The following is a 15,332-nucleotide window of genomic DNA, read 5'->3' on the forward strand; positions in this document are numbered from 1 at the left end:
ACAACAAAACCATATAATTATATCAACAGATATAGAAAAAGTCTTTGACAATATTCATTTATATTAATGCCTTTAAAAAGCATTAGGTAGCAGCAACATTTATTAATGTTATAAAGTGAATCTATTAAAGTAGGTTAGGCTCATTTTATTCTCTTCCTCTCCCTTTTTCCCCCAGGAAAGAAACAAAAATATCTCAACAACCTGACTGGCCAGGTAACTAAGGGTATCCTCCTTGTTGCAGCTTGTTGGTCATTTCTAGCATTACCAATATAGTTTGCTAGTCACCTAAGTACACACAATTCCACACACATGCCTTTCATACGTAACAGCTGTCCAAAGAGTTTCCAAGACACCGCATCCTACCCTGCTGAGTTGTCCAATTGAAGTGAGGGAGCTGTATCTACTCAAGCTAAGTGCTATTGTATTGTTGTTGAATATCCTTTCTATGCTGTATCTATGTAAGCCTCATTTTGTTCAGCGTTGAATGATTTACTAATGTCTCATTTCCTTCCAACACTAAACTTGACCTGAATAATTGGCCTGACTCAGGCCAATCAATTAAAACGATGTTGGTGACTAAAAGTGTGTTTTGGTGTAATCTTGACAAATGAGGCAACATAGTACTATCTCCTTGGAATGCAAACTGGCCAGTTGTATCCCCAGTGGGGCAGCTACTACTACTCACTGATTGTTTGTCCTTTGTCTCAAAGAGAACTATGACATCAGGAAGGTGATACCATGACTTGGCAAATGAATTGGGTTTAAGTAAAGGAGGGCTGTGCAAAGTCACCAGCCTTACTCTCTCCTCTGAAGTAAAGCAAGGCTGCCTCTGATCTAATAATTTATATAGTTCTAAAAAATGATAGCAATACCAGTATGATATAGTAAAGACTTTAAAGGTGTAGATATTGGTGAGGAGGAAGTACAATTATCTCTAGTACAGAGGGCATGAAATTTACATAGAAAAATTTCAGATAATGAGGAAAAAAAGAAACAATCAATTAATCAATTAACACTATATGCAGAAGGACAGGACCTGTGTGAAACACTGGGGATAAAAAGACCAAAAAATTAGTCACTGCCCTTGAAGAGCTCATATTCCAATGAAGGAGATAAGTTAAAAAAAAAAGAAAGAAAAGCTATACATGCAACACATATATACTATAAATGAGGGGTAGTCCTATACAAAAGGAAATGGAATTTGAGCTGAATTTTGAAGGAAACTAGGAGAGTCAAGATGTGGAGGTAAGGACAGAATGTACATTCTAAAAGGGAAAGAGAGAGAAAATTCCAAACATCAAAGATAGTCAATGAAAAGACACTGAGACTTGCATTTCTGGGAGCCAAGATGGCAGAGTAAAAAGGATGTCACTTTTATCCTTCCTTATCAACTTTAAAAGCCCAGAAAATATCACCTCAGGAAAAACTTTGGAACTACTGAACCAGAAGAAACATGGGAGTGCAGCAGTCCAGTAACCCAGGTAGCTTAAGGGATTAACAGGAAAGGCCCCACTTGTCCTGGGGGAAGGAGAGCAGTACAGAACAGAAGAAGTCATAGCAAGCTAGCAGAAAGCTGCACTTTAGCATACCAGGAGGAGCAGGTAAACTCCAACACCCGGACCCCAAAGTGCCACAGTGAGGGAGGGGGAAAAAGTGGAAACCAGCTCAAAAAAACGCCAGGTCCTTGGAATTCTACAGCAGTTTCTCAGTGCCTCAGCAAAAATCTGTGAAGCCCTCTGAGAGGCCCCAGGCAGATAAATATCCTGCAACATCCATCTGAAAGGAGTTGAAAAAAGTGAAAGGAAAGGAAAAGAAGGCAACATCCAGCGGACAGACTACCCAATCTTACCCCTAGAGTTCCAGTGTTACTGATTCCAACCCAATACCAGGTAAGCTGCCAGAACCCTACAGCCTCCAACTGCCAACATCAGAGGTCTCAGCACACAAAGACAGTGACCAGGCCCAAAGCTCCCAAAACAAGAAGCATGAATCAGTACCCTCTGCTCCCAAACAGGAGAGTTAAATGTTTTTAAAGGCCAAGAAATAAGCAACCACCATGAGTAAAAAGAAATGTACCACAGATTCATATTATGAGAACAGTGAAGATTAAAGCAGAAATTCTGAAGAGGACAACATTGTCAACAAACTCACATCTGGACCCTCAAAAGGGAATATGAACTGCTCTGAAGCCCAAAAAGCCTTCTTAGAAGAGCTCAAGAAGGATTTTAAAAGTCAAATGAGAGAAGCAAAAGAATCCTTAAAAAATAAAATTGGCTAAGTGGAAAAGAAGTACACTGTAGAAAACAAGTCCCTAAAACATATAGTTGGTCAAGAGGAAAAAACAGTATAATGAAGAAAAGAAGTCCCTGAAAAATACAATTGGCTAACTGGAAAAAAGTATACTGAAGAAAACAAGTCCCTAAAAAACAGAATTGGTTAACTGTAAAAAAAAAAAGTATACTGAAGAAAACAAGTCTCTAAAAAATGCAATTGGCCAATTCGGGAAGGAAGTACAAAATCTAATAGAAGAAAACAATTTATTAAAAATTGGAATTGGGCAAATGGAAGCTAATGACTCTATGAGAGAGAAAGAATCAATCAAACAGGAACAAAAAAATGAAAAAAAAATAGATGAAAGCATAAAATACCTCACTGGTAAAACTACTGTCTGGAAAATTGATTTAGGAGAGACAATTTAAAAATTATTGGTCTACCTGAAAATCACAATGAAAAACAGAGCCTCAACAGCATCTTTTAAGAAAATGTAAATGAAAACTGCCCTGAGGTCCTAGAACCAGAGGGTAAAATAGCCATAGAAAGAATCAACCGATCACCTCCTGAAAGGGATCGCAAATTGAAAACGCCAAAGAATATAGTAGCCAAATTTTAAAATTTCAAGGTCAAAGAGAAAATACTGCAAGCAACCAGAAAGAAACAATTTAAATATCATGGAAGCACAGTCAAGATTACACCAGACCTTGCAGCTTCTACATTAAAAGAACGTAGATCATGGAACATGATATTCCATTAGGCAAAGGAGCTTGGGTTACTACAAAGGTCAACTATCCCTTGAAAATGAGCATGATCATTCAGGGGAAGAGTTGGATATTCTGATAAAAAGACCAGAGCTCAACAGAAAATTTGATCTTCAAATACAAGACTCAAGAGAGACATAAAAGGTCAATGGGACAGAAAGATATAATATGTTGTTAATAAGGGCAAACTATTTACATCCCTACAAGGGAAGATGACACTTGTAATTCTTGAGTACTGTACTGTTATTACACCATGTTAAAGGAGTATACATAAAAGGGGTAGATATAAGTTGACTTTGATGTAATGATAAAAAATAATTAATCAAGTGAGCTAAATAGATCCAAGTAAGTGTATTAATCTGATCTAAGAAAACATATTGAGAAAGGAGGAGGCAGACCAGGGTAAATTACATTACAGGAAAAGACACAAAAACATATTACAGCAGAGTTAAAGAAGGGAGGGGGATGAGCATTATTTGAATCTTACTGTCATCAGATTTAGTGGAAGGGAATATCGTAGTCAGTTAGGTATAGACATCTAACTTGCCCTATAGGCAGTAGGAGGGAAAAGGGGAAAGAAAAGGGAGGGGAGATAGAAGGGAGGCAAGATGAAGTATAAGTAAAGGGGAAGGAAAGGGGAGGGCCTAGTAGAAGGAAGGAGGGACTGAGGGCAATGGTGGTCAATAACAAAACACTAATGAAGAGGGAAAAGGAAAAAGGAAAAAGAAAAACATAAATGGGGATGGAGGAAAGGATGAAGAGACAGACAATGGTAGTAATCATAACTGTGAATGTCAATGGGATGAACTTTCCCATAAAACAGAAGCAGATAGCAGAATGGATTAAAAAAACATAATCCTACAACATGTTATTTACAGAAAAAACATTTGAAAAAGAGTGACACACACAGAGTAAAGGTAAAAGGCTGGAGCAGAATATATTATGCTTCAGCTGAAGTGAAAGAAAAAGTAGAGGTAGTAATAGTGATCTCAGACAAAGCAAGAGCAAAAATACATCTTATCAAAGGAGATAAGGAAGAAAACCACATCCTGCTAAAAGGCACCATGGACAATGAAGTAATATCATTAGTAAACATATATCCACCAAGTGGTATAGAATCCATATGCTTACAGGAGAAGTTCAGGAAGTTACAGGAAGAAATAGACAGCAAAACTATACTAGCAGGGGACCTTAACCTCACCCTCTCTGAACTAGATAAATCTAACCACAAAATAAACAAAAAGAAGTTAAGGAGGTGAATAAAATGTTAGAAAAGTTAGGTATGATAGATCTCTGGAGAAAATTGAATGGGGATAGAAAGGAATATATATTTTTTGGCATTACCTGGCACATACACAAAATGTGACCATGTACTAGGGCATAAAAACCTCACAATCCAATGCAGAAAGGCAGTAATATTAAATGCATCCTTTTCAGATCATGTTGCAATAAAAATTGTAGCCAATGACTATAGTAATCTATTATTTGGCAAACCAAAAGACCCCAGCTTCTGGGACAAGAACCTACTCTTTGGGGAAGAAAAAACTGCTGGGAAAACTGGAGAAGAGTATGGCAGTAACTAGGCATTGATCAAAATCTCATACCATATACCAAAATAAAGTCAAAATAGATTCATTATTTAGTTATAAAGGCTGATACTATAAGCAAGGATAGTTTATGTATCAGATCTATGGAGAACAGAAGAATTCATGACCAAACAGGAGATAGAGAACATTATGAAAAGCAAAACAGATAACTTTGATTACATTAAATTGAAAATTTTTGTACAAACAAAGCCAATGCAACCAAGATTAGAAGGAAGATAGAAAACTGGAAAAGAATTTTTATAATCAGTCTCTCTGATAAGGGCCTCATTTCTAAAATATATAGACAATTAAGTCAAATTTGTAGGAATACAGGTCATTCTCCAATTGATAAATGGTCAAAGGATATGAACAGACAGTTCTTAGATGAAGAAATTAAACCCGTCTATAGTCGATTGAAAAAATCATCTAAATCACCATTGATTAGACAAATGCAAATCAAAACAACTATGAGGTACCACATCACACCTTATCAGATTGACTAAGGTGACAAAACAGGAAGATAACAAATGTTAGAGAGGATGTGGGAAAATTGGAACACTAATGCAATGTTGGTAGAGTTGTGAAAAGATCCAATCATTTTGGAGAGCAATTTGGAACTATGCCCAAAGGACTATCAAAATGTGCATACCTTTGACCCAGCAATAGCACTTCTAGGGCTATATCCCAAAGAGATCATGCAAATGGGAAAAGGACCCACATGTACAAAAATATTTATAGCAACTCTTTTTGTGGTGGCAAAGAATTGGAAATTGAGAAGGTGTCCATCAATTGGGGAATGGCTGAACAAGTTGTGGCATATTTATATAATGGGATACTATTGTGCTGTAAGAAATGATGAACAGGCTGACTTCAGAAAAACCTGGAAAGACTTGTATGGTCTGATGCTGAGTGAAGTGAGCAGAACCAAGAGAACGTTGTACACAATAACAGCTATATTGTGCAATTACTAATATTGATAAGCTTAACCCTTCCCAGCAATACAAGGATTGAAGACATCTCCAAAAGCTTCATGATGGAAAATTCTATCCACATCCAAAGAAAGAACTACAGAATTTGAATGCAGACTGAAGCATACTATTTGCTATTTTTTTTCTTCTGTTAAGTTTTGTTTCCTTTTTCTGGTGGTTCCTCCTATTGGTTCTAATTCTTGCTTACAACATCACTAATGTGAAAATATGGTTAATAGGAATGGATATACATAGCCTATATCAGATTGTGTGCCATCTTGTGGAGGGTGGTGGGGAGCGAGAGGGAGAAAACTTTTAAACTCAAAAGCATATGGAAGTATTATTGAAAAATCAAAATAAATTAATTTTAAAAATAAATAAAAAAAGAAAAGACACTGAGATGGAAGATAGAGTTATTTGTAAGAGGGACATCAAGATAAATATCAAAATATCTCAGAGTATATAGAGGGAAATATAGAGTTAAAATACTGGAAAAGTAAAAAGGGGCCAGGTTGTGAATATCTTTGAAAGGTGTTATACTTGAGGCCATAGGGAACTACAGGAACTTATTGAATAGGGGATATGGTGGGGAATATGGTCAGATCTTCAACAAACTAGAACAGTAGTTTCAGTAAAATGGAAGAATGCAAAATAAATCCATGAAAAAGGTTAGCATTTCCAAATGTTAACAACAAAAGGCAGGCATAGGGTGAAGAAATGGAAACCTCAATAAAAAAAAAAATTAAAAATGCCTAAAATTTCTGACAGGCAGTCTCCCAAGACATAAATAAGACTTATTTAAACATAATTATACCACTATTAACAGTTACATTATAGAGTTAATATAATTAAGTTAGAGAAAAGATTAGAATCCCTTGAGGGTAGAAAAAAAGCAAAAGTGAAGCAGCAATATCATTTCCAATTCTCCACATATATTATGCTACAACTATCATTAAAGCTAATTTGAACTGACTAAAATGGGGGTTGGGTGATTAGTGGAAAAGAGTAGATAAGTAAAACATCAGAAATGGTAAAAATCAATAACACAACTGTAAAGACAAAAAACCTTGAAAGATTAAACAACTCTGATGCACACAATGACCAGCCACAATTCCATATGACTCATGATGAAACATGTTGTCATTCTCCTGTTAGAGAGATGATAGACTAAGATTATAGATTGAGGCTTATACCCACTATTAAGTCCATTAGACAACAGTTAAGCAATAGTTATTCATTTAGTCTCTTGAGAAAAGAGCAGAGGGCTTACAGGATAATGGGAGATATGGCAAAAATGCATGGTTGAAGGGACAGTTGAGATCAGGAGTAGAAGTGGTCATCTAACTCTAATAGGGGAAGGGGATTCACTCTACTGGGGTTTCTACCAAATAGCATTCCCATGAAGCAGGAATTTTGTGCCTGTGGTGGGAGATGAAGAACCTCATGAGATTTTAGATTAGGGGTAGTATGGAAGTTGTGCCCTGGGAGAGCATCTTATCCAAGATAATTCTGTACCTTCCAGGGCCCCCAGAAATAGGTATCAAGGTACAATGGATAGTCTTCTGGACTTGAATTCTGGAATGCATAAGTTTTTATCCTGCCTTGGACAACTTAGTAGTTGTGTGTACCAGGGAAATTTGCTTTAACCCTCTCAGCCTGAATTTCATTAATTGTAAGTGGAGAATAATATCATTCACCTAATAGGGTTTTTGTGAGGATCACATTTGGTTATATACACACACACACACACACAACACACACACACACACATACATACATACATATATACACACACATATATATATAGTTTACAGATTTTTAAGTGCTATATAACTATTAACTTTAACTATTATGGAACATTTTTTCACTAAATATATGAATAAAGCAAATATTTTTCCTTTCATAGTTGTAATTCAGCTTAATTCCAGAAAGTCTAGGAAAGTAGTTCAATCATAAAGATAAGCAGAGGAGACAAAATTCTCATTATTTGTTGATGACATTGGGATTTTAAATAAAAAAAAGAAACAAAAAATCAACCAAAAATGTTGGTACCATAGCCACTGTAAAGTAGGACACAACGTCAACAGAAATATGAATAGCATTTGGATATGAAAATAACAAAATTCAGGAGGATATAATGGAAAAGGAAGTCAAGTTAATAATAAATATAACATGCAATAGAATATCTCCGAGTCAATCTACTAAGCCATACTTAATACCTATACGATACAATTACAACTTTACCTTAAAGAAATAAAGTATAACAAATCAGCATAATAAAAGTGATAACACTACCTAAATCAAACACATACATTAAATGATGCACAAATTAAACTGTTAAGGGAATAATTTTTGTAAATAAAAAAAAAAAGAGAGAAAACAAAAATCACTGGGAGAAACAAAAGATCCGGGAAGGAAAATAATGGAGGAAAAAAGCAAGAACGAAGGAGGAATAGTACTTTCAGAATTCACATTATGTTATCAAAAATTAATCACAAAAAAAGTTGCAATTAGTTTAAAGTTTAAAAGATTAGTCAATCACATTATATAAGGAAGAATAAGAAACATGAACTCAGTAACTCAATGTGTGATCAGTCTGAGAACACATGGAAAAGAATCCCTTATTTGATAAGAACTTCTCAGAAAATTTTAAAATACTTTGTCAGAAGTTTGGTTTAGACCAACATATTACAAAAGCTCTAAAGAGATAACAAGTCTCATAGATATAGATACAGATATACACACATATATGTGTGTGTGTGTGTGTGTGTGTGTGTGTATATATATATATACAATATATATACACACACACACATATGTGTATATATACACACACACGTATATAATATATATATTTTAAAAATTTTTTTAAATGTGGCCCTTGAATATATGTAAAGAATATTTGTGTAAAAAACACAAATAAATAAGAGAGAAAGCCAGTACATGAATATACAGTTTTTATAAGATATCCAAACTACTAACAATATTGAGAGATTATTTTAATTCAATAATAATCAGATAAATGCAAATAAAAAAACTTTGGGGCTTCTCCCAACTCCCATTCAATTTGCAAATATGAAAAAAGATGGCAGTAGTCAATGTTTAAATAGTGGTAAAAAGAATCACTTGTAAATTTTTTATGGAGAAGTGGATTGGTCTACCCATTATTGAAAGTAATCTGGAATTATGAGAATAATATGGTTAAAATATCCATACCTTTAATCTAGAAATCTCATTGCTAGATACAGTAGAAAAATGATAATTATAAAAATACATGCCAAACATTTATAGCATCACTTTTTTGATTATTAAAAAAAAAAGCAAAACTGGACACATAGTGGATTCTGATCATTTGTGAAATGGTTAAAAAATGTGGCCTTTGAATCAATCATTGATTGATGAATGTAGCAGATTATTACTATGTCATAAACGTAGTAACAACTTGAAGAAGTATGTGTTGAATTGCATGAACTGATGCATGAAGAACTGAGCAGAACCTGGAAAAAACTAGGAACATAAATTTTGTCAATGTCAATAGAATGAGCAAAAAAAAAAGAAATCAAATGCTAGGTACATTTAATAACCGATGTTGTCCCTAAAGAAGAATTGATAAAATATACTGTTAATTTCAGAGGTGATAGACAATGGGTATGGAGTATTTGATTTACAGACGGAGTTCATCTACAGTTGGTACAGTTGGTTTTACTGACCCTGTTTCCATTTTTTTTTTAAATTTCTTTTGGTTGTTGTTGAAATGCTTTCTGGGTAGGGAAATAGAGACATATCCAGAAATAAGTGTCACATAAAAGTCAATTTTTTAAAAAGAATGCTGTATAAGATATAGTTTAATCAGGTAATCTTTCCTGAAAGTAAAACTTATTAGGTGGAGAGGGCAAGAGAGCATGGGGATCTTGTGTTGAGGTTAGCTTAAAAAGGTACAGACAAACTACCCTAGAAGTAATACAAAGATAAACTTCACAGACTTCTTAATTTTGCCTGAGCAGTAATGGTGAATAATTACCCATCTTTTATCATTACTACAGATATAAATCAATTAATATCCACATTGGATAATTAGTAAGCATAAGACAATAAATGGTTCCTTTTTTGGCACTCTGGTTTCTACCGCATAGTTTGTCAAGAACGATGTTTATTGACTTCATTAGGGAAAATCAAAAGTATTTGTTAACCCTGCCAACACTTTTGATCCTTTGAAGATTTATTACATTTAGCACCCCTCTCATGTACTAAGAACTTCTAATGAAGACAATTAAATTAATAAACCTGTGAAGGGCAGGTACAATTTATTGACTTAATGATGGACTTTGCCAGGTTAATAGACAATGAATAATTCCATAGACACTCACTTTGGATCACAGGATTATAAGACTGAGGTGAAACTGCAAAATTGTTTTGATTTATAGTTCTCTTTTTAGTAGTGATTAATAACAGTATTTACAGAGTTGTCACAGAGATTACCTAATTCATCCTCTTCCATTTTATACGTGAGGATCCAGGAATTGAGTTCACAGTCTTCTGGCTTCAAGTCCAGCACTTTTCCTACATCATAGTCTCTCTAATAAATGCACTAGTTTCTTAAATAGAAAAAGGGAATTGAAGTCTAATGGTGTGGATGCTTCCTGCAAAAATAAAGATTTTATTCCATTCCTATCTGCTCATCCTGTGTAAATCTCGCCAGGATCCTCTATTTCTTTGCAGGACATCTAGCTAATGTTATAAGGGACTTTTTTTTATTTTCTCTTCATGTCATGATGATATCAGTGGAGCACAAACAGGCTGTTTATTTATCTTTGTCATTTTATATCCTACATTTCCTTTAACACCCTTTTCTCTGATTCTTCACTCTCCTTTTTATTCTGTTAATTGCTCAGAATCACCATCTGCATCTCCATTGTTCTTTAAGTGATACTGATTTCAAACATTATAGAAATGTAATATTTCATGATGCTCAGCCATATGACACCATTAGTAGGGTTTTCTTAAATATGTGTGTTTACATGTGTGCTTGTTCTTGTTGTTCTTGTTGTTGTGTGTATGTCTATTGGAATGAATCTTTGACTTCATCAGTGTGGGCGATTAGCTTCTTCCACTAAAAAAAAATTGACAACTTCTCTACAATGGATAGTCTTACAGAGTATCCTGGATTACTGGAAGTTTGTGGCTTGCCCATGGGTTACACAATCAGTACTTGTCAGAAGTGGATCTTGAATCTAGATTGTCCTGGCTCTGAGAACAGCTCTCTATTCACTACACTCTGCTGAACCTCTTGTTTCTGCCTCTATATCTTGTCACATTAAATAACTAATGATATTAGGACATAAATAGAAGTGAAATAGTCTTCTAAGTTTTAGTCAATAGTGAATTCTGAAGAGTATTTTAGTGTCAGATTGGATGTCCCAGGAGCCCTGACACCATGGCACAAAGACTACTAATAAGTTTCAATGTGCATACTTATATAATCTCAAAGCGGGAAGATAACAAGCTGTGTTTGAGTAAGAGTAATCTGTACATATTGAAATGTAGTGATCCAGTGTAAGTTTAAAAATGGTTTGTTGAACAACACAAATATCTAATATTTGCATACTTAGGAAAATATATCATGCAGGATATTAGGCAGGTGTCTTTCTATCAGTAGCCATATTTCTTTAGCTTACAATTGATTATACATCTTTTGGGACTCTCAGTGCTTGGTGAAATAAATATTAATGGCCACTGACTTGATTCATCCAGTTTCTCTTTTCTGAAATATTGGAATTTCCAAGACAGTACCTCTTATTGGAACAATTGCCACACAATACTTGAATTTGAGGCTGACCTAGAAATAGTAAGGGTTGTGGTGGTGGTAGTAGTAACAGTAGTAGTAGCAGTAGCAGTAGTAGTAGTAGTAATAGTAGTAGTTGTTGTAGTAGTGATTAGGATTTATGTAGTGTTATAAGGTTTAGGAAGTATTTTTTTTCATATTTCTCATTTTCTTCTCAATAAAGTCCTTTGAGTTAGTTGCTATTATTATCCCCAGTTGACAGATGAATGCATTGTAGCTGAAGACAGATTACAGGCCTTATTCAGGGTTACATAGCTATTAAGGTGTAAAAGGAAATAATTAAAATCAGGTCTTCCTAACTCCAAAGTCCAGCAATCTATATACTGCACCATCTAAGTGGTGAAATACACCCACCAAGCTGTTGTACTTTACCTAGTGGTGAAATATAGTCACCACTGCAATGCAGCTCCTTAAAGATTCTTCATGTGGGTAAGAGTCCCTATCCCTGTCATTCCTATTTTTACGCTAATCCGTCAACCAATCCATCAACAAGCATTTAGAAAAAGTAGAGCACTAAAGTTAGGAAGAATAATCCACTGAAGTTGGAGGATTGTATTAAGATAGATTGACATTTCAGATAAATCAGAATGCGCAGTCCTGTCATGTAACAGAACCCTGGGCTATATACTAAGGTCTTATGAATTCATAGATGGTCCTCCAAATCTTTCTTTCTTTTTTTTTTTTTTTTTGCTAAGACAATTGCAACTATTTGTGGAGTAGTTTTGATTCATATTGAACATTATCAAAATTATTATTTAAGAGCAAATGTTCTCCAACCAGGTTCATCTAAAATAATTTGAATGGATTGGTTTTATCCTTAATGGAAACACCAATATTATTTTTAGCTTATGTCTCTGTGTAATAAGTATAATACTTTTAGAAAATATATGAACCTTTTGAATTACAAATTTCACTTGTTGGTCATACTTTCAAGGTTGTTAGGTTGTGTTCATTTTTGCAGTTAGTATTTTTGATAATGACAGCAGGATTTTTTAATCTGTCCATTTAAGTTCTTATTCCAAAATTATCCCGAGGTTTTTTTGGAAGGACTAAACTGTGTCTGAAAAATCCAAATCTTCCTGGGAAAATTAACTAATTGAAGAAAATTTTCAGTTGAGAGCATAGGAGCATAACTTTTATGGATAGAAAAGACTTTAGAATCATCATATTTGCAAACATACAATTGTTTAGTATTCATTAAGCCTAAGTAGAATATTGATTATGAACAAAGAGCTGTTATTTTAAAATGTAAAATGATGGAAAATAATTTGTTTCAAGTCAAAAACTACTAAATGGCAGCACTTAGAGAGAGAGAGAGAGAGAGAGAGAGAGAGAGAGAGAGAGAGAGAGAGAGAATTTTCTTAAGGAGACAGAATGAACCCTACCTGGCTTTTCTTATATATATGAGTGAGGAGTTTGAAAATAGATGTCAGTTATAGGTTTACCTTAAATGCTTTTTTCATTTTTTATTTAAGAATTTTTATATCATTATACTTTCCCTCAGTATCTCTCCTTCATCTTACTCCTCCCAATGAACTATTCCATATGGTAGTATGTTTTTAAAGATAAAAAAGAAAAAAAAATTAAATGTCTTCTAGGAACCATTCACTGTGCTAAGGACTTTACAAATATGTTATTTGATCCTCACAACAACTGTATAATGTATTTCCTATATTATCCTCATTCTATGGTTTAGGAAACTGACGCTAACAGAAGGTAAGTGACTTGCCCAAGATTACACAACTAGGAAGTGTCTGAGTCTGAATTTAAACTTAGTTCTTCTTGATTCCAGTCCCAGTGTTCTATCCACTGTGCCACCTAGCCACAAAAGAAGAGGGGAAAATAAGTATAACTGATCAATACAGTGGAAAAAGTCTGAAAATATGTAAAATTTACATCACTCATATATCACCTCTCTTAAGGGAAGGAGTGAGAGTGTCTTTTTATATTTCTTATTTCCGTCTATATTGTTCTTTACAATTTCACAATATTCACTTTTGGTTTTTTAGTGTTTTTTCTTGTTATAATATTTGTATGTATTGCTTTATGGCCTCTACTTACTTTACTCTGCATCTCTTCACATAGGTCTTTCCATGCTTCTCTATATTTGTCAAATTCATAATTTCTTACAGCTCAGTAGTATTCCATTATGTTTGTGTACCATAATTTGTTTAGCTATTCCCTCATCAATGGACATCTACTTTGTTTCTAATTTGCTTCACAGAATATGCTACTACAAATAGTTTGGCATATATGGGAACTTTCTTGTTATCAAAGTCTTATACTTTATAAAGTATTTTCAGCAGATCTAAATACAAAGAAAAAATGAGGATGAAAGTAATGAAACTTCTTTTCCTTATATCACTATCATTGTTGGTATAGAGAATTCCCTCAAAAAGTGCAGATTTTTGCAATTTATAGTCTTAGCTGTCTAATATAATGAAATTTAAGTAACTTTGCCAGGGTCACACAGCAAGTATATTTTGAGATAAGACATGAATCCAGGTGTCCCTGACTTCTTGGCCAGTACTTTATTCACCGAGGCAGCTTCTACAATTCCCTCTGCACCTTCCTCCCTTCCTATTCACTGTTTCTTTTGCTCTTTTTTTCTTCATTTTATCTCTCCCTGTCCTGTCTCTCACACACTCTTTACTTCTGCCTATTTGCCTGTGAGTCTCTCTGTCTCTATCTCTGTGTCTCTGCCTTTCTCTGTTTTTGTCCCCCTCCCACACACTTTGTATAGTTAATTAATCTTCAGCTAATATAGGTCATACCTTTGTCATGATTGTGTCAATTCAAATAGGAAGTAGCATTTTTGGATGCTTATGGTACACTTGAAGTGAAATATGAGGCATTTTCTTGTAACAAAGAATTTCATTGTCTCACCTGTTATATTCTGGTTCTGATGATTTAGACTATGCAGTCATTCTGGAAAAAAAAAAGGAGTATTATGGAAGGTTTTTGGATACTATGACAAAGTTAACTTTAGACAACTGCCAATTCTAGTCTTGCTTTACTTGGGACATCTAATAGTCCTTTTTACCAGTAAGGGGATAGATAAGTGTATAAAGTATAAAGGAATATTAAAACTTTAAAAACAAATTGCTTTGAATGGGAACAGTAAAGGCTAAATGAATTATTTAGCATCCCTCAAAAATATTTTTCACTTGCTACCTTTCCCACCACTAGATCAAATTCTATCTTATAGGGAATTGATCAAGAAACATACCTTTATGAAGCAGCAAATATAATAATTCTACAAAGTTGTAGCATTTGGAAATACCTGTGTTCAACAAATTATATCACCTGAGTCATGACATCAAGGAAAAACTGATGAACAGGAGGAGGGGGAAATTGATTAAAAACTATGCTCAGTTTCTGTATCAACAATTTAGGTTTCTATTTTGATGCCTACTGTGCAATTCATATTAGGAAGTGCCTGTCAGCTATATGCAAGACAAAAAATGAATTCTTCTCAAAGAGAATGATAAAAAGAATTTGTTACAAAATAGTTTGAGAAAACATAAGGGAAAATTGTCAAAATACATAATGGAAGCTATCATTGCTACAGTGTGGCACTGACAGATGCTCAAGATTCATTAAAATCTTTGGAAAATTTTAAATTACTGAGGATGGAAATTATTTAAAATATTTTTTTAAAATGTTACAAATGTTTGGATTTTTTTGATGAATTTTACTATTGATAGTTTAATCTGATTTTCAAATGAGCAAGCATTTTCACAACCATCAAACTCAATTAATTCCCCCCTTTTCTCAATGCCAAACAAATTTTGAATATCCAAAAGGGTATGATGGGGTTATGAAAGAGGTATTCAATTCTACATCTTCTGTTTGTATGTAAATCTGTCAGAAATACTTTCTAAGAAAATCCTGTGGTAAC

Source organism: Phascolarctos cinereus, unplaced genomic scaffold (assembly GCF_003287225.1).
Source record: "Phascolarctos cinereus isolate Bilbo 61053 unplaced genomic scaffold, phaCin_HiC Scaffold_4;HRSCAF=312, whole genome shotgun sequence".
NCBI classification, from domain to species: domain Eukaryota; kingdom Metazoa; phylum Chordata; class Mammalia; order Diprotodontia; family Phascolarctidae; genus Phascolarctos; species Phascolarctos cinereus.